At 51.6% G+C, this 18863-nt stretch overlaps 1 protein-coding gene across 4 annotated transcripts in view; it reads right to left on the bottom strand.

Moving 5' to 3' along the window:
* The window catches only part of LOC100122117 (tramtrack), a 64191-nt gene extending 49278 nt beyond the window's left edge, over positions 1-14913 (bottom strand). For 3 of the 4 annotated variants that reach the window (XM_016987094.3, XM_032596699.1, XM_032596701.1), the window contains exon 1: positions 14061-14913. The gene's annotated coding sequence lies outside the window, so the exon portion shown is untranslated. The remainder of the gene's footprint in view (positions 1-14060) is intronic. The other variant, XM_032596700.1, reaches the window with a different exon arrangement.
* Between the last annotated feature and the right edge of the window lie 3950 nt (positions 14914-18863).

The raw sequence follows: 18863 nt of genomic DNA, 5'->3' as shown, positions 1-18863 counted from the left end.
ATTCTATTAAAACACATTTTTAAATTGCGCCTCCAGACAAAAAGTGGCATTTTCCTGGTTATCGTTAATGTTCCCCGTGTTAAATTCCCATAAGAAAATTTAAACTGCCCGGCAAAAAAAATAAAAAAATAGGCATTTTTTAATCTTGGGAACCCTCGGATTTTCGGGTTCTGGGTGGCCTAAGGAACCACCAAAAAATTGGTCTGGTAGGTGTGCCGTCAAATTTTAAATTTGTTCACTCAGACCCCCTGAGGGTCCGGTTTTCTGTGGATTTGCACATATAAGCTCTGCGTGTCTGCGCGCATTGGCGTAGCTTCACCCTCTCGATATATCTTTGTATTATACGTCGAAACAATTAAATACGCCTAGATAAAATTCGCTCATTACAGAGCAAAGTGATACCCTGCGCGTAAGCCTCAGCTTATAACTAGTTTAGCCTAATCCCACGGCGTGACGTCACACTCGCTCGACGACCGCTTGTTTATTGTTTACACTCGCTCAGCCGCCCATCCCCGTAGGTATACACGATTTTCGCGTACACAAGTCTCCAGCGTATAATCCCGAGCGCGGTGAATAAGGTAAAAGCACCAATAGTGGGACAAAACCAAATTCGGGACCTATAGTGGGACACGGGCGAAAGAATAACGTTTCTTTACAAATTACAGCCATGAATCATTGGAGGAAGGAATTGTATTTATTATTTAGGGTATCAACTATTCGAATAAACCTTTCAATGCACCAAATTTAGAGTCAAAATTAATTACGACGCTTTTATCAAAAATGTGTTTCGAGGGTGACGACAGACGATCTCGTATCAGGCAGATTTCACTGATTCGGGAGAATCGAATTTTGCGTATAAAAAAAATATTTTAATATAACAGCACTAAAGTAACGCTTTTCAATGATAGATGAATGCGCTGTTTTTAACGAAAAAAAAAAATTATTTTCTCTAAAATTAATTGTCCAAGTTAGCCTGCCATATTTGACAGTAGGACCAGAACTGGGACACGCAAAAGTACACAAATTTTAATAACATTCAGCAACTGAAACGTACTTTAAAGTATATTAAACAGTTTTTCTAATAACAATTGATAATATCAAATCGAATTTACCTGGGAAAAAATCGAATTTACATATTTCAAAGTTTCTTGATTTTGCTTGTAATTCTAACCTCAAAAAGTGAGGTGAGGTTACGCGTCTCTGATTACCACTTTTTGGAATTTTTCATTTATCAATTGAAATCAACTCTAAAAGTATTTAGATCGATTAGTATTGCCAAATAAAACGAAAAATAGAGCTTTTATGTGTTTGTTTATAAAAAAGTAAGGAGTAGTAGTACTCTTAATAGTTGTCCCAGTACTGTGTCCAAGTGCCTGTCCCGCTACCCGAAAAGGCTTAAAATGCAAACTTTTTTTCATTCGATCGGAAATTTCCCTGGCTACACGATAGTACTATGCTATTCTTTTTCAATTTTGCGACTGAATCTCATAATTTACATTTATTTCGAAGGGGTATATAAAAAATGTCCCGGTACTGGTGCTTTTACTTTATAAATCAGCGTTTACGGAAAAGAGAGGGAAAGATAGACGCGCGCTTCGCGTGTAATAAAAACTCGGCAGAGTCCGGCTGCGCGCAGCTCTCTAGAATTCTCGTATGCGCGCGCTCGGAGCGTATGCACCGGACATACAGGAATCGTAAAAGGACTCGGAATCACCGTGACCTAAAAATAAATGCTCGCGCTCTCATAACGCGCGCGCATGACACAATCGGAGTACACAGTACACGTGTGCGCGCGACCTCTTAATCCTCTCGCGTTACAAGAGAAAACGCGAAGAATCGTGCATATGGTTATTCGTCCGAAAAGCGCGGCTGCATCGCGCGCACGGCAGATAGTCTATAGAAAAAGCGTCGAGTGAGAGCGGTTGCGGCAATCGGCATCAACCTTCGACCTCTCTCTCTCTTTCTCTCTCTCTCTCTCTCTCTCTCTCCCTCGTGTGTGTATATAGTACGTGTATCCAACGCCGACCTCGTCTCTCTCTCTCTCCACTCTTCGCGCGCAGATTAAACACACAGCTCGCGCGCGCAGACTTTCCCCCCTGCGGCGGCCCATATCTCCCTCTCTCCTTAATATACGTATACGTTTCGTGCAGTGCTGTTGGTGTGTATCGGGGCGTTTGGCCGAGCTCGCTCTCTGCACTCGGCTCCTCGTCGTTGCGCAGGATATAAATACTCCAGGAATATTCCAGAAAATCCGCCCCTCGGCACACTCGATAATCGACAAGCGGGATGCGATGAAAAATTTGTCTCTCTTACGCGCGCGCGCGCGCGCTGCTATTTCGAACGATGAACCGCGTATTTACGAAATTATCTGCCGCTGAAACGTAGTGCGCGCGCGCGCGCGCGCGAGCGATAAACGATAAGGAAGAGCTGATTCGGAGAGCCGTACATTTTTCTCGCGGCGACTAATCGCGCGCGATGTTTTAACGATAAACAACTTAAATAGTCGTCGCCTGCCTGGCCAAGGCTGAAAACATGTATCTGTTATATTTCGAGTGCACTTTTCGAAGAGATCCGCCGAAACGCTCGCGCTTGATGGCATCGATTTACAGCTGAACGCCTTATCTCCCGGCCGATAATGCAAGACATGTACGGTTTCTTCCGATGACTGCCTGCGCGCCTACATATATCGTTTTCTCTCGCCGATAAAGCCTGAACTTCAACAGTCTATTTGTTAAGTACAGAAGCGAGAGGAGCTACTACTATCTGCGACAACTATCTCTACGCGCTATCGCTCTTCTAATGCCCGACGATGGCGACTTATTGCGGACTATTCAGAAGATTCGAAAGACTTGTCGATTTTTTTTTTCGAGATCAGCGAGATAAAAGCAGTCGAAGAGATTTCACGAAATTAATTATATCGAAGAGGGATGGCGAAGAGAGCGAGTTCTTTCGATAGATATGCCGCGGAGGATGAAACAGAGAGAACGAGCTTACATAGAATAAAATACACTTCTGACTGGATCGAAAAAAAGAACGTATCTCGCGTGAAAGGGCGAGAAAGGTGCTCGATCAGCTCCTAAAATTGGGGGGTCGAATAAATCTTGCAAAGTTAAAAGTGCGGAGGCGATATCGAATATGTGCATCGACTTCGGCGCCGCGGATAAAAGCGGGCTGGCATTTCGATCTGGGCCAGTGAAAATAAAGGAAAACATCGAACTTTATAAGTGTGCATAGATAGCTTCGCTCGCGCATTCGCGTCGGGTGAGATTGAAAATCTATAGACGAGAGCGACAATGTGTCACACACAATGTGTGGCCTGATACGAGTGGGAGAGAGAGAGCCGATCGTACAGCACAATAAACAGAATTTCCTTTCAAGTGCTCTCGAGCCAGATATCGGAATATTATATCCTTGTACACTGATGACGAAACGTTAACAATTTATTAATGAGACTATTCATCGCGCTACTATCAACTTTACACTTGTAACGTGCGGCGACCCCCGAGCGATTTACGCACCAGTTATAGTCGGCTAATTTGAAATTTATTCGTCCGCACATTTATCAGCCGAGAGTTTGAAAATCCCGCCACATACGTGATGCACGCAAGACGCAGTTGAATTTCCCTCGACCGTCGTCGCCTGCAGGGAAATGAAGGAAAATCCAGCTTTGGCGCGCTCCTCACGTACGCCTCCATACGCGTTTGGCCTCGTTATACGTGTATCGCGTTGCACAATCGACGCAGCAGTCGTCCTCTTTTGCGCGCGCGCGCGAAATTCACGATCCTGAACTTTGACGCTCTCGCGGGAGAGCTTTTGCTTAATTATTCCGCGCGCGCTTTCTCTCCACGAGTCGTTACTTCTACGAGAGATAACTGCGCGCTTTTTTCTCGAGTCCCCGATGCGCTCGACACACGTGTCGCAACTTTGACGTCGTCGTACTCTGGAAAATGGCCTTGACAGCCGCTCTGCAGTCGCGGGAGAGGCAGTAAAATTGGATTCTCTTCGCGCTAGTTTCACGCGTCTAGTATAGGTGTAAAAAAGTTAGTAGTTTTATCGTCGGCACGCGATCATTAAGGCGTCGATTAATTTTCTTCTTTCTCGCTGTATCGTTATCAGCTTTTAGCATTGAGCCCATCGAAACCCTCGTTGTTAAAGTTAAAGACGTTAAAGTTGCTCAGCAGTACTAACGTATACTCGTCTACACGTTCCACACGTCGGATCTCGTCAACAAATACAACTGCGAAAATTTGAATAAAACAAACGTAGCCGCGGAGAAAGTCAAACACAGTAATCTATAATGCGGCAGAGTGAGAGACGCCCCCCCAAGAAGCAGAATCTAAAAATTCCACTCCTAAAAATCCAGCAAACACATATCAGCTCTCGCTCGCGCTCTCTCTCTCTCTCTCTCTCTCTGTCTCTCTCTCTCTCTAAAAGTAGGATATCACTGGCTCGCCGCGTGTGCACGATTCCTCGCGCGCTCGCTGTATAGAGCTTCACGCAGGAATCATTTTATTACGAAACCGCTTTTGGTCGTCCACGCACACTGCCGCACTCGCACACACGCACACATCCCCGTCGTCGCGCGATTATTAACACGAGATAAGACGAGTCTCTCTCTCTCTCACTCACTCTCGTCCCGAAGACGTCGAGGCTGAGCTAGAATCTCGCGGGCGCGATAACAGCGAGCGACATCACACACAATCGCGCGCGTATGCGAGTCCAGAGGGCAAAAGACTCGCGCTAGCCTCCTATATTACTGCACGAATGATAGATAATGAAAACGCGCAGGAATTCAAAGTTGTACATTTTTCGATCGACTACGTGTGTGTGCGGGACACCCGCCTCCCTCGCGTATATATAGATTCGCTCTTTATCGACGCAGCCGCAGCTTATCGCGGGTGGCTCGACAGACGCCTCACATTATATGTATAGGTATATGTTGCGCTGTGCCTCGTTCGCTCGAGCGCGTGGAGGGGCGACGCGATGACATTTACATTTTCTTTCGTAATGCTTCTTTTCGGCCGATAGCGTTTTCCGTCCTTTCATTTCTCTCTCTCTCTCTCTCTCTCTCTCTCTCTCTCTCTCTCTCTCTCTCTCTCTCTCTCTTCGCTGTCGCGGACAGGCTGCTTTTTGTGAGAGCGCTTGACGCAACGGCGCAGCCTTTGGTCTCTAATCTCGTTTTACGGCTTGCGCAGAACTTTCATGTATCCACCTATATACCTTCGAAGTTGATGCTCTTACATGCCCGCGCCAAGTCGACGCAGCGCTACTCACCTGAAACAGAGAAGAAGACAACATTTTAGATAAATCGGAGGAAAAAATGTTGTAGGGGCGATTAATTTAATCGAGAGAAATACACGAGCGTTCCACAGCAAGAGGGGGGTTAGTGGCGAGCAATAAAATTTTAATCATTTCCATTCGACGCACACTCGGGTAGATTACGCAAGCCGCGGTTCTCGGATCGCAAGCGCCGGTGTATGTACTTAAGAGTGTCTACTTTAAAGTTCGAGCGTTCGCATTGAGGAGGCGATCTTCGCGTTGCACAAGCCAATAATAAATCGCTCATTAGTTAATAAACCAAACACTCTCTCTCTCTCTCTCTCTTAATCGAGTTGCACAGCTACACAGATAAGGCTATTACAAACACACGCGTAATAATCCGGCGGGAAAAGAGCGCGGTGTTTGCAAACAAAATAATTGCCGAAAATTAATAAACAGCCGTTTATCTCCCAATATATCTGGCTGCGACAACAAACTCCCCGAATTCCTCTGCGCCAACGAGTAAAAAAGCCACTCCGTAGCTACATATCTGCGCGCAAAACAATCCTCCAACAAAGCGTAGAAAATAAAAGCCTCTCGATCTCGTCCCCAGCGCCAGCCGATAAATTCTCTCTCTCGCGCGCGCGCGCGACAGCGACGTCGAAAAAAAAAGAGGGAAAAGAGAGAACACCTCCCGAAAAAAAGAGGCGAGTGTCATCGGCAGCGGCAGCAGCGTAGCTATACGAAAAACTCGATTACGCATGCTCTCGCTCGCGAGCCCGCGTGAAAATCGGATGCACCGCGTCGTCGGGGCTCGACCTAAATAGCCAGTCCCGCGTGCATGCATATGTGTGTGCGCGGCCAATCGAATTACCATATTCAGGCGATTAGGCACGCCCAGGCGACACGCACGCGTCTGTGTGCAAGAGTACATCAGGGAGAGAAAGAGCTGGATCCTCGTTTGTTGCTACACGAACGTGATAAGTTTTAGAAAAAAAAGCCCCGATGCGATCCTCTGTATATTCAGGAGAATTTTTATCGATCGACCTCTCAATCAAACCCGTCCGTCATCTCGGTCCAGTCGAAAAAATTCATCGAAATGCACACACACTCCAAACGAAAGAGCCTCCTTGATCAAGGCGCGCGCGCGCGTGGGTGGATCGTGTCGTATAGGAAAGGATGCGGCGCATTGTGCGCGCAAACGTCGGACGACATTTTTTCAGAGCTCGACGCTGTATACAATAAAGCTAATTGTATTGTTTTTCCAACGTTCACGTAGACGAGACAGATCCGTCAATCTCGACGACGACGACGACGACGACGACGACGACGAGCAGCAAGATTTTCAATCGGGAATAAAACTCGCAGCGCAGCTGAGATCGACGTGAAATCGATACGATATTATATGTGCCAATCAGGCCGACACTCGCCGCTGCAGCTCTGATTCGTTTTTAACACCCTGTACACCCGAGTCGGCGCACACAACGACGACAGCTTTGCGGTCGGCTATTCGACGATTCGACACTTTTCGCTCTCGCCCCTCACTCGCGAGCATTTCGCTGACGAGCCGACTTTTTTTCGTCGTCGTCTCGGCGTTACGTACGTACTCGTGCTGTTTGCTTTTCGATCTTCTTTTCGCCTCTCGGCTGTGCGTGAGTCAGTGGCTCTTTCCTGAATCGATAACGACAGCCCATTGTTTCGAGCGGTGCAAGGCTTGCGCGAAAAGTGCATGACGCTTTCGAGTCGATCGCGACGAGGTGCTCCTGCTACACTCGCGCGTACAGACGGCGAGAAAAAAGAAGCGTCCCAATACTCGTGACCCATATAACGGGCTAACGAGCGCACAATAAAGAGTCGTCGCGGCCTCCGCAGGAAAACAGAGGTTGAGAGAAGACACGCGGAAGAGGAGAGAGGAGCAGCGCTCGCTCGCGTACACCGGCTGTAATAGGCCCAATAAACAGGAAGACGAAGCCGCCTGATTCATCGAGGCGCTCTCGTGTAATTGTAGCCCTTAGCTCTCTCGTACGCTTTAGTCAAGAGGCGAACTGTGACTAATGTATATAGTGCCCGCATAAATTGACGCGATAACGCTGATATGCTGGCTCTTCGATTTTCCCCGGCCCCGAAGAGCCGCCCGAGCGATGCCGTTCGTTTCGCGATTCGATGCAGTGCCGTTCGATTGTCTTTCGTAGAAAGGTGTCGTGTTATATCCATTGCGGTGGATTTACGAATCGCTTGCTACACACTCATTGCTGTATACCTGCGTTCCCACCCTCGACCGAGCAAAACTATATACACACGCCGTGATTTGCATATCGCGAACGCCACCCGCGTTCACACGTCGTCCAGCTGAGTTCCGGGGCCGTGGCGTCGCTTTTCACGCATAATAAAAAATCGAGGAAATCAGGGCTCGCGCGACTTGATCCCCGAAAATCTGTGAGAATAACCGAGCGCCGGTTCACACGGAAACGCTGTTTCGCGCTTCAGAAGACACCCCCACACACGCGGTGTGCACAGGGAGAGCTTTAATCCTGCCCTCGTCGACTGCATACCGCGTGACCCTCATTTTTCTCGCTCTCTTTACTCCGGGTAATAGCCAATATTCTCTCCTTTGTGTCGCCTACTTGCTTCGACTTGCTGCAGACTCGTCGAAAATTTATGAAAATCCAATCGGAAAAGGGTTGTCGAATCAAAAGCAAATTGATATACGCCCTGCAATAAAGTCACACGCACGCCTCTCCACGGCCGAACGAAAACAAACTCGGACAGCATCATGCCATCACCCCATATACGCCCCAATTAACCGCGGGGAATCATCGGAGTCTCCCGCATTAGAGGCTTCGCACACAGCCCTTAATTCGTCCGCAAGAGGGTGCCGCAGCTCGTCATCCTGTATCAAAGAAACAAACACACATAGACAGCGCGTCAGCGTAATAACCCAAGGTGCGTATACCCATAGTAATGAAAGCCAGCGTAGTCCAGTCCGTGCGCGTATACGGCTGCGCACACGCCCGCAGTGTATTCCCCCATCACGTAGAGAGTCGCGCTGCTCCACTTTTCCCCTTCGCGCGCGCGCGCGCGCGTCCATTCATTCCATTTCCTTGCCTTTCATGCGCGCCAGTATATACCGAGCGCCTACACACCACCCGCTACCACCATAATAAGCGAGGGCAACCCCTCGCGCGATAAAAATCGTCACGGCGCTCTTAACAAGCGGCGAGAGAGCGTGTAGTATCTCTTTCCTTGCCCGCGCGCGAGCAGCCCGCAGGAAGCCGCATGTAAATTCAGCCGAGGGAGAAAGAGCGAGAGAGAGAGAGGATGATGACGACGACTGCGCGACGACGATGATGACCGCACGCGACGGAAATGGCCGAGAGTGCGTGTGCGCGCTGCTGGCGTCGAGCTCTGCGGCTTGGATTCTTTCGTCTCCTTTCGCCCGACGCGCGCAGTGGTGAGTTTTATTGGACTGACCGAGTGGCGATAAGTGGCCGAGAGAGAGAGAGAGAGAGAGAAAGAGCTAGTTCCTTTTTCTGATAATACGCCGCGCGTCTCGGCAGCCGATTGGTGCGCTTCTTGGAAACAAAATCGCGCGATTATCCGTCTTCGCGAAGTTCGATGCTTGTTTTCGCATATGATGAAGAGAGCGCTTGCAGTTTTAAAGAGAAATCTTTTATCGAGGAGAGCTGCCGTATAATCCTATACTCTCCGTGTGCGGATTGCTCAATTTCACGCGGTTGCACGTACGCGCGGTTTTAAACTCGCTGTTTTAGTGCCGCCGCGGCCATATATAATGGCAAAAAGTCACTCAATCGGAGCACTAAAGTTTTCTAAAAAGCTGTATATACTCAATTTTCTTCAGCATTATGATCGAGCTGGAAAAATCTGATACTTGGCGCGCTCGTGAATTTTCAAATATACGCGCTCGGTGCGGTGGTAACAAAAATAACGAGATAAAGCGCAAACGCGTCGCGCTTGAATATTCTCCCGGCTTGAAAAGTTTCCAGTTGAACGCGCTGCTGCTGCTGCTGCTGCTGCTGCTGCTGCTGCGCGACAAGTCCTGTTTGTAGCGGAACCCTCGGCTATACAGCGCGCGCCGTGCGGGTTAAAGATAAGAAAGCCGAGTTTTATCTCGGTCTCTCGTCACTTTTCTCGGCCGATAATGTACGCACGAAAAAATGTAGGATCTTTACACACTTGCGCGCTCGCTTGCGAAACGCCTCGATTTTTATGCTAATGAGTGCTGCCGCTGCGGCTCTCTATCTTCGACCCAATATTATCGAGCTTTGTACGAATACGAATTATCAAATGTGTCTCGATGAGTGAGAGTTTATACTTCCGAAAAAGTCGGCTAAACAACACTCAGCCTTCTCGGCTGCGCGTATATACAGTCTCTGCCATCATCTTCGCTCGGGCAAACGATCGATCAAGGCTGCGCGTACGGCGAGATTGGCAAAAAATCGCCGCCGGTACACCTATTTCCAATCAACACGCGCGCACTCTCTGTGTATACCGGAGCTCGGCTGCGGCGAGAAACAGTCAGTTAATTACTCATTTTGCCGAGCGATCGATTAGCGGCGCTTAGATAATACACAGAGGAGCTCGATGGAGAAAAAGCTGGAGCGGTTTTCCTGTACCACTCTCTAAACTATCAATCGCCAAACTCGATAGGCCGCTCTGTTATACGCGAGAAACGCCGAAAAAATAAAGCGAGCGCGCGATAAAGCCTCGCCTCGAAGCACACGCGCCTAAACAGGGTTAGAGCGCGGGCACAGGTGCGCAAGAGCTAGACGCCGAGGCGTATACGTACACGGCTCGCACACAACCGCGCGCGCGCTCACCTGTTTACGGTACTCGAGAGCTATAAGCTCCAACACTTGTCCTCGGGCGCCGAGAGAAACGAGAGCCGAGCGACGATTGTCGCGGGGAGGGGAGGGGATCGAGCCATTTAAAACGCGACGCACAATGACACGAGTCCAGCTGGATTCTGGCTTTCCTCTTTGCGCGAGGGGAGCGAACCGAGCGCCGCGTGGGAGTACGGCAACTACTTTTTCGGAGTTTCGAGCGTCCATCGCTCGCTCGTATAATTTTTCGGCGGCCGACGCGACACCAGGGTGTCGCTGCGCGCGCGGAAAAAATACAAGAAATGCCAATCAATATGCAAAGTCCGGCGGAGAGAGAAATTACTATTCTCCGGGCGGCGATTTGCATTTTTCGAAACATGACTATGTTATACTCTCACATTAATGCGCGCGCCGCTCGGCATTTGAAAGTTAAAGTGGGAGGAAGTCGAAGAGAGCTTCAGGATATACAGCGGCGGCGCTGTTGTTGCCTCACACTGTGCGCGCCACGGGTGAGTATTATAAGGTCGCGCGCAGCTTTTCTTGTTTGCGCGTATACTTCTGCGATTATTCGGCCGATGAGTTATTGCGCTCGAGGAGAGCGATAAGCCGATGATAAGATGGCGCGTTCGGGGTCGCTCTATGGCTTAAGGATGGTCAAGAGTCATTTTTTAAAACTACACGAATTAATCGAGCGGAACGCGCATCCCGAAATCCGAAAACCTCAGCACCACCACGAGCAACATTGCCACACACGCGCAGCCGACTCCTCTCACTCTTCTCCTATTATCCAGTCACCCCGCGAGAGCCGCTCACATAACCAGAGGCAGCCGCGCGCTCGCGCTCAGCATCGGGAGTCCCTCGGCCGTGTCGACGCCAATGCGCCTACGTACATGTCTGCCTGTGTGTGCGTGTGTTGCGAGCGAGCAAGGCGACACGTCCGTCCGCGCGCGGCTCAGCGAAGGACGGTATAGTATACATACATGTATACCGCGCGCTCGCCGCTCGACGACGAGAAGGGGAGGGACGCGAGGGAGACGCGGGGAGAGGAGTCGGAGCGTTCCCGAGGATTTACGCAACCCTCTCGCGCGCGTGTATGTGTGCGAGCGAGCGAGTGTATTCTCTTCTGTGATGCATACCTTTTTTCGCTGCTTTTCTGGGCGAGGCAGCGCTGATTGTTGTTTTTTTTTTTTATTTCCAGGAAAAAGAGGATGCGTCGTAAAAATAAGGATCGTCAGCTCTATTTATACGCGGAGCGAATTAATAATACACAGCCGGGGTGTAATGGGGTGTGCTGCAATCCATCGATAAAATTAACGCGATCATCGTTGCGCATCCGGAAAGGGAGTATAATCGACTCCCCATTCCGTTACGTAACGAAAAAAATCCCTATAAATACAAGAACTCGAAAGCCGGAGAGAAAAAAGAGGAATTAATCGTCTTTAAAAATAAAAAAAAGACACACACACATACAGAATCCCCTAGAGAAGAAACCCCGCAAGCACGCCCACAGCCGGGAAACAGCGAAAAAATCCGTATCGACTCGAGCTGCACACACAGATACGCACGTGTTATACACTCGGAGGAAACTCGTGCACACGTAGACTGCGAGATACACGTATAGCCACCCACTCGCGAATCCTCCGTGTATGCAGGTACGCAGGTATACACTCCCCCGCGCGCGCGGGAGAGCTCTTTTTCGCGCTGCACTGATGCCGCTCGGGCGCGAGGGAAATATCGATCGGGGTGCACTGCAGCAGGGACAGGTCGAGTATGCACAGTGAGAGGGAGAGAGAGAGAGAGAGAGAGGCGGCTATGTATACCACGGAGTGAAAGAGAGAGACAGGTACCTACATAATACGTACGCGCGCGTGTGTGTGTGTGTGGAGGAAGAGGCTAGACAGGAGAGAGGCACGGCTCCACGGATGGGCAACGACCCTAAGCGCGCGCGCTTTCTCTCCTCGTCGAGAGCCTATTTCTATCTCGCTCGCGCTCGCGCGCCCGAGCCAGTACTGCTGATGCTTCTTTCGCCTGGGTGTGTGAGGAGTTTTCTAGTGTCTATGTGCCTCTGCTGCAGCGAGCGTGTCCAGCGTCTATAGGCGCGCCGCCGCGGATGCGTTGGGGGGAAACGAGTAAAATTGTATCAAAATCCGGACTCTGCTGGGGTTTCATTTTTCTAAAACACCGCACACGACGCTATTCCCCCGATGAAGAAGGCACGTGCTCAAATAATTTTAGCTCCTATAGAACAATTGTAAATATATACCGGTTTCTCCCACGACCTTTCGCGCTGCGCAGCTGCGAATCGAGCTACCCAAACTTTCCACCGCGTATAAGTACGTCGTACTTGGCAGCGCATACATAAACAATCGCACTGCCTGGTCCTGGAGAATGAAACGTACTGAACGAAAAACGATCGGCCGATTTAAGTGGGACACCACTCGATAGTTACACCTGTACGATGCGGAGATAAAGAGTCCACGTGTAGTCCACGTGCTCGGGTAGCACAGATGGGCGTCGTTGTCTAGAGCTACAACATACTTTCCGTGAGCTTGAAAAATGGTGAAACACACTGCGCCGCAAGAAAGCCTCAGTCCTCTCCTTTTCTCAATCATCGATAAAATTAATTCGCCGAAATCGATTTCGTAATGCAAAGAATCGGCAAGGCGAGGCGCGCGAGAAACTTCAGTTCAAGATCAAGCGTACCCACTGCTCGATTTTCTCCCCGGAAAAGAGAGCGTGAACTTCTCTCGCGGCGGTGCACTACATGCGCGCATTTTCCGCCCGGGAAAGTCGACGAGCATTTTCGCGCGCGTATTCCCGCGATCGACGGCACGTATAGCAGCTAAGCGGCGACGAAGCGCTCTATAGCCGAGAGCCAACTGTAACGCAGTGACGGTGCGCTCACGTGCGCTCGCGAGCCTCAGGCTGCGTCTACAGCGGAGCCAGTCGCGTCGATTGTTTTGATCGCTCGGCGCTGCTACCGTACATTTTCCGCGCGATCGAATCCAAACACCCAGACGCTAAAGACAGAGACAAGCGTGCAGCCATGCAGTGCAAGGGTGTCTCGTAAACGAAATCGAAAAATAAAAGTCGGAAAGTAAACAGCAGCCGCAGCGAGTCAACCCAATTAAAAACGACTCGGCGCGCCGAGCTCGGCTCTCGCATTCCGAGAACTGCAGACGCACCCTAACGCTCGCGAGCCGCGCTCGAGCAAACACGTTGCCGCCGCGCGCGGCAGCGGCGCACCTCCACGTACATCCCCGGACGACTTTGCAAGTGTGTGCCTGTGTGTGCGAGCGCGCGTTGCGAAAAGCTGGAAATGAAACGAGGCGCAGAGACGACTCTGGCTGCGTTTTTTTGCGCTATCGCGTTCCAGCTTTTCTCCGCGTGCACATGCACGGCCTTCGCTGCAGGTTGTAGCGGATGTAAACACGGCTACGCACTATGTGCGAAGCTTTCGCCTGCAGGAAGTTGAACGAGCTACTTGTTGTACGGCAGACGTTTCGAGATTTTCCGCCTAGCTAGATGTTACATCCGATAGAAGGAGACCGGCGCCAGCGGCGAATCATAAAGAATCCTCAGGTCGCCGCGTTCCAACTCTGACGCGAAGTGCGCACGGCTCAGAGGAAAAACAGTGCAAGTCGTTCGTGCATGTGTGAGCGTGTGTGTGTGTAAAATACGAGTAAAGCAGCGCGCTCGAGCGAGCTCCGGTTCCAGGAAATCCGCCACGTGAACAATCGCCGCGCGCGCTGTACGGAGAGGGTTAAAAACGCTCGCCTCATTCGCCTCGTCATCGCGCTGCTCCGAGATTCCGCGAAAACTTTCCAATCCCCTCTCCGCTCCTCTCGTGCAACCCTTCCCCGCCGAACTGCGCGCGAGAGCCTATACGGAGTACAGCGGCGGATTGCCGCTCGCGCGCGGTGCAACGGGGATAAAAAAGAGCTGAGGATGATCGCCTACCTGGGCATACTCGGCTCCCGGCAACTGAGGTCGTCGGGGAGGACGTGCTGCTGCGCTGCTTCGCTCCTCCGCTGGTCGGCGCGTATATTCTCTCCCTCTCCTCTCCTCTCCTCCTCGCGACGTGTGCTCGCGCGGACTACTACCTACTCGGCCGTGCGCGGCGGCGACGCCATGTCAGCAACGTCGACTCTCGCAGTCCTCTCCCTCCCCTCGCGCGAGGGCGCGTTCTCCTCCTCCCCCTCCGCCTCTTGCGGCTCTTATTCTCCGCGTGTGCGCGCGCGCGGGTCGTCGCGGTTTTTTTCAAACGCCCGCGTCACAGCTTCTTTGGCTTTGTTTATACTCCGTGTCCTGCGTGCTGTGCAGCGAAAAAAGCAGAAGAGCGCGCCACTCCGCGACTTTGGTTAAGGCGAGGAGCAGGTTACGATGATTACGACGACGATGATGATGACGAGAAGCACTACGCGCCACCGCACGGCCGAGTCGGAAGCTCGCCTACGCCCGGGTTACGCTGCTCGCCGTATACTCGGCCCCTCCTCCCACTGCACGTCAAACGTTAATCCAGCGCAGCTATTTGCACACACACACGCGCATATATACACAGCCACACAGAGCGAGCGCCGTCGCGCACTTGTCGCGTCGTCCGTCGTACACAAACTTTGTACAGATGAGCTATACGGTGTGCCCGAGCCACTGTACAACGGATACTATTATATACCAGCTGATGCAGGCAGCTGCGTTATGTTCCTATTACGTGCGTATATGTATATTATTATGTACACGAGAACGAGAGATCGGGGAGGAGAGTCTGTGTGTACACCTCGCGACTGCACGGCCGATTCGCCGACTGACTCGCGAGTCGCGATTATCGCGCTGCGCGCGGACGGATAGAATAGATACAGCTCTCCGAAGCTGTGTGTCGGTGTGCGTGGCGGCATATACACATGTACACAGCCGTGGTAGTCTCGCTCTTTTCCGGCCGAGGCTGCCCGAGTCGCGCCGAGAGCGGCCGAGTCGCGTGTGCAGAAAATATAGGCACGTAGCGACGACGGCGACGGGGGCGACGGAATAGGAGGCTACTGCGCGCCTCGTTTTATCTTCGCGCGCGAGAGGGAGGGAGGGCGGGAGGGAGGGAGGGAGGGAGAGGGACGACGACTCTGCGGCTTTGTTGTCGGGAGGAGGAGAGAGAGGATCGTCGAGGCTTTTTAGCTCCCTCGCGCGCGCCTCTGTGTGCACGCACACACGCGCGTGTCTATGTAAGTATAGTGAGAGGAGCGTAGGATGGAGAGCCGCGCTTTTAACCGGCGGCGAGGGAGTTCCGCAGCGATTTTTCCGTTACTACTCGTAAGTATAGCGCTCAGTATCGTTTACCTCAGCGATCGCTTTGTCGAAAACGGCGACTCGTATCCCGAAAATAGCTGCGTAAACTGCTCCGCGGGCATCGTCACACTCTCGCCATCGGATACCCTGCACGGGAAGCCCCGCGCGACTATCCGCAGCTACCTCAGTTAGGCTCTGCAACCGCAGAGTCACCCCGTGTATGTGCCCTCGAGGATCTGAGAGAATCGAGCAGTGCGAAGGAGAGATAGACAGATCCGCCTGGTCTTTCCGTGCGCGTTTAGCTCGGCCGTCCGTGTAGCAACTCGACTCCCTCCCCTCTCTCCCTCTTTATCGCGCCTTATCTTCCTCCTCTCTCTCTCTCTCTCTCTCTCTCTCTCTCCGCACACACACCCCGCCGACGACGGACGAGTTGCGAAAGTCGAGGAGAGAGAGAGAGAGAGAGAGAGAGAGAGAGAGAGAAAGGGAGAGAAGCATACTGCCGCTGACTCTTTGGGACGGCGGCAGAGGGAGAGGAAGAGGGAGACGGGTTACCCTTTTTTGGGAGGAGACTGCGGAGAGTCGTCGCGATTTCGTTCGATCCCTCGGCAATACACGCGGCCGAATCGTGATTACACACGGAGGTTGATAGGTTGATGGCTGAGTATATACCGTTGGCAGTGCCCGTTCCGGCGTAATTAATGTATCGCAGGAAATCAGCTTGTTAAAAATTATTCGAGTCGGCGCAGAGAGGATAATATAGAGAGCGAATTGAAAACCGGTTGGAATGACGCGGGACGCTCTCCTACACCGACGCATCCCTTTCGGAAAGAGGGCTTACCTCAAGGCCGAATCTTTTTTTTCTAAATCTGGTTTCGCCTCGTTCTTTATCATCAGTTCCACAAGGACTCTTGGCGCTTTTTCAGAAAAATCACAGAGTACAGCACGAGTTTAATTCCCCAGCTCGCAGGGCGAGAAATAAGAAACGCCGGCGAACGTGTGGGAGAGCTGCAAGGCGCGCCGGACTCGCAGAGGGGGAGCAGCTCGACTCGCTCTTTTTATCGCTCCTTTTTCAGCCTCCTTCTTCTCTCCTTCGCCCCTGCGCAGCGCGTGTACGTCTGCATGCTGCCGAGAGAGAGAGAGAGAGAGAGAGAGAGGAGACGAGGCCTCCCCTGAATATTCCGGGCAAGCTCAAGATGCAGACGCTGCGCGCAGAAGAGGAATATTCCTCGGACGGCTCGTGCTGCGTGCACGAAATATTCTTATGCGGCAGTCCTCGCGCGCGCTGCGGGGAATTTCAATTTCGTTTTACGTTTTGTTTACGCTGTATGCAATTTCGCCTGGTTTTCGCCAGCGAACGAACGTAATCTCGATGCTTCATCGCGGCTCGTCATGTTACCGAACAAATTGTGTGGACGCTGCTATGGATCGAACGTTTCTATCGCTCGATTCGGGGCTAACTCACAGGCGACGAGTAGATGATTCAATTTTCAACCAACGAGCCGCCGCGGCTCCCTCTCCGGCAGACACACATTGCCCTGCTCTTTTTAAATCCTGCTCCTTTATCTCCCCTCGACTCGCCCTCGCTCTCTCCCTCCCCTTCCTCGACTGGGGGAAAAAACTGGGGCCCCTAAGGCGAAGGACAAGAAGAAGACGGAGAGGACGGAGAAGACGGAGAAGACGGTCTCCGTTCTCACGCTAGCTATACCCGCACGGCGCACCTGCCCCGACAACCCCTTTTCGAGTCGGCTCACCCTCGCCTTTTGCTTGCTCTTCCTCCTCCGTGAGCGTATACGTGAATCGAGCATATTGTGGGGATGGGTACGTACATCTTGCGCGCTGTTATTTTTTGCCGCTGGCTCGAATCGGCTTCGAGACTTCTTTGTCTCTGCACCCTCGCGGGCACGACTTTTCACCCTGCGATGCCGCGAGAGTTGGTCTCTGCGACGCGTCAGATCTCGCGAGAGGCAGTAGAGCTTGCGTGCCTTTGTCGCGCCTTAGTCGCATAAAGGGTTCGGATTTTGGCTCGGGACTTTCGAAAAGCGCGTTGCGCGATCGCGGCCCTGAGCCTATGACAAACTGTAGGTTGTGAAAAGCTTTTTTCCTCCCGCGCTCTTTCAGGCATTGCTCGTGACCTTTTGCTCGGCCTATTGCATACATTTTTTTTTGTTTTCTCGTCGTTATTTTCGTGCTTGTTTTCGTTGGCTATGTAATATAACGATCGCCGCGGATAATCGCGATGAGATTCGATTTTTAAATAACTGCCTCTTTAAGCAATGAAATTCGTGAGAAATCGTAGCCGAGATAAGCATGATATGTCTATTATCGCGGAGACGAAGCGTTATCGGCTATACCTTTCTTACACCGCCAGCAGTGCCGCTCGACTTTGCTTCTATCAAATAATACAACCTTCCTCTCGCGCGTTCATCGGCTCTGCCAGCCCCCATAGTTTATAAGTTATCTACTACACAGCGGCCTGAGTACAATAACCTCCCCAGATACGTTTCACGTACACTATCTCTCTCTCTCTCTCTCCCGCTCACTGGCTTCCTCGTGGCCGCAGCTTTTGTCTCGAGGCACTTCTCAAAAGAAGAAGAGGAAGACTCGACTGCAGACTTTACCCAGTAGTCGCGCGCAAGCTGCATCACAACAGCCGCCATTATGCACGCTAAACTAAACGCACAAACTGACATCATTTTCTCGGGGGCTGTGCGACGGCTACAAAAGCCCTCGCGAGTTTTCTTAATAGCGACACACGCGACGACGGCGACGGCGACGGCGACGAAGAAGAAGAAGCCAAGTGAGTTCTTAGAGGTCCTCTTTCTCTCTCCCGCCCGCGCATCCCTTGCGGCATCCCTCTCTCTCTCTCTCTCGTGCGCGCGAGTATGGCAAGCCTCTCGGCGAATGGACTCTGGTCGCTCTCTCTCTCTCTCTCATCCTTTGCGGCCCCTTCTTCTTCTTCTTCTGCTTCTTCTGCTTCTTCTGCTTCTTCTGCTTCTTCTTAGCTACCCCGTGGCCTTCTCCGTCTCCGCTTGGTCTTCTTATTTTGCCGGCGTCGCTTCTTCTCCGTCTTCTTCTTCCTTTTTTGCTCCGGAGCTCTTTCCCTTTCTCGGCGGCGGAGGCTCTTCGCTCGCTCTCTCACCCGCGGCGGCAGACGGCAAGAGGATGCCAGTCTCTCCCGTGTACAATGCGCGCGAGCGGGGTGGACCGCTCCGAGGTCGTTGCGGCTTCTTCTTCTTCGCTGATAAAGATTTTGGATTTTTTCCGTTGCAAACGGAATATCCTCAACGAGTCCTTGTCCAAAACCTCCTCGTCGTTCTGTGCAACGACCCCTCTCGAGCCGTAGACCGCCGCCGCCGCGAGCTAAATAGGAGAGAAAGAGCCGAGAGCCCGACGTCGTAAAACGTTGCGGCGGCAATGCCCACTCTCTTTTTCCATTACTCTTATAACCTTCCCTCCTCCCTCTCTCTCTCTCTCTCATTCTGCCTA

The sequence above is a fragment of the Nasonia vitripennis genome, chromosome 2 (genome assembly GCF_009193385.2).
Source record: "Nasonia vitripennis strain AsymCx chromosome 2, Nvit_psr_1.1, whole genome shotgun sequence".
NCBI classification, from domain to species: Eukaryota; Metazoa; Arthropoda; class Insecta; order Hymenoptera; family Pteromalidae; genus Nasonia; species Nasonia vitripennis.
This window is presented reverse-complemented; position numbering and strand designations above follow the sequence as displayed.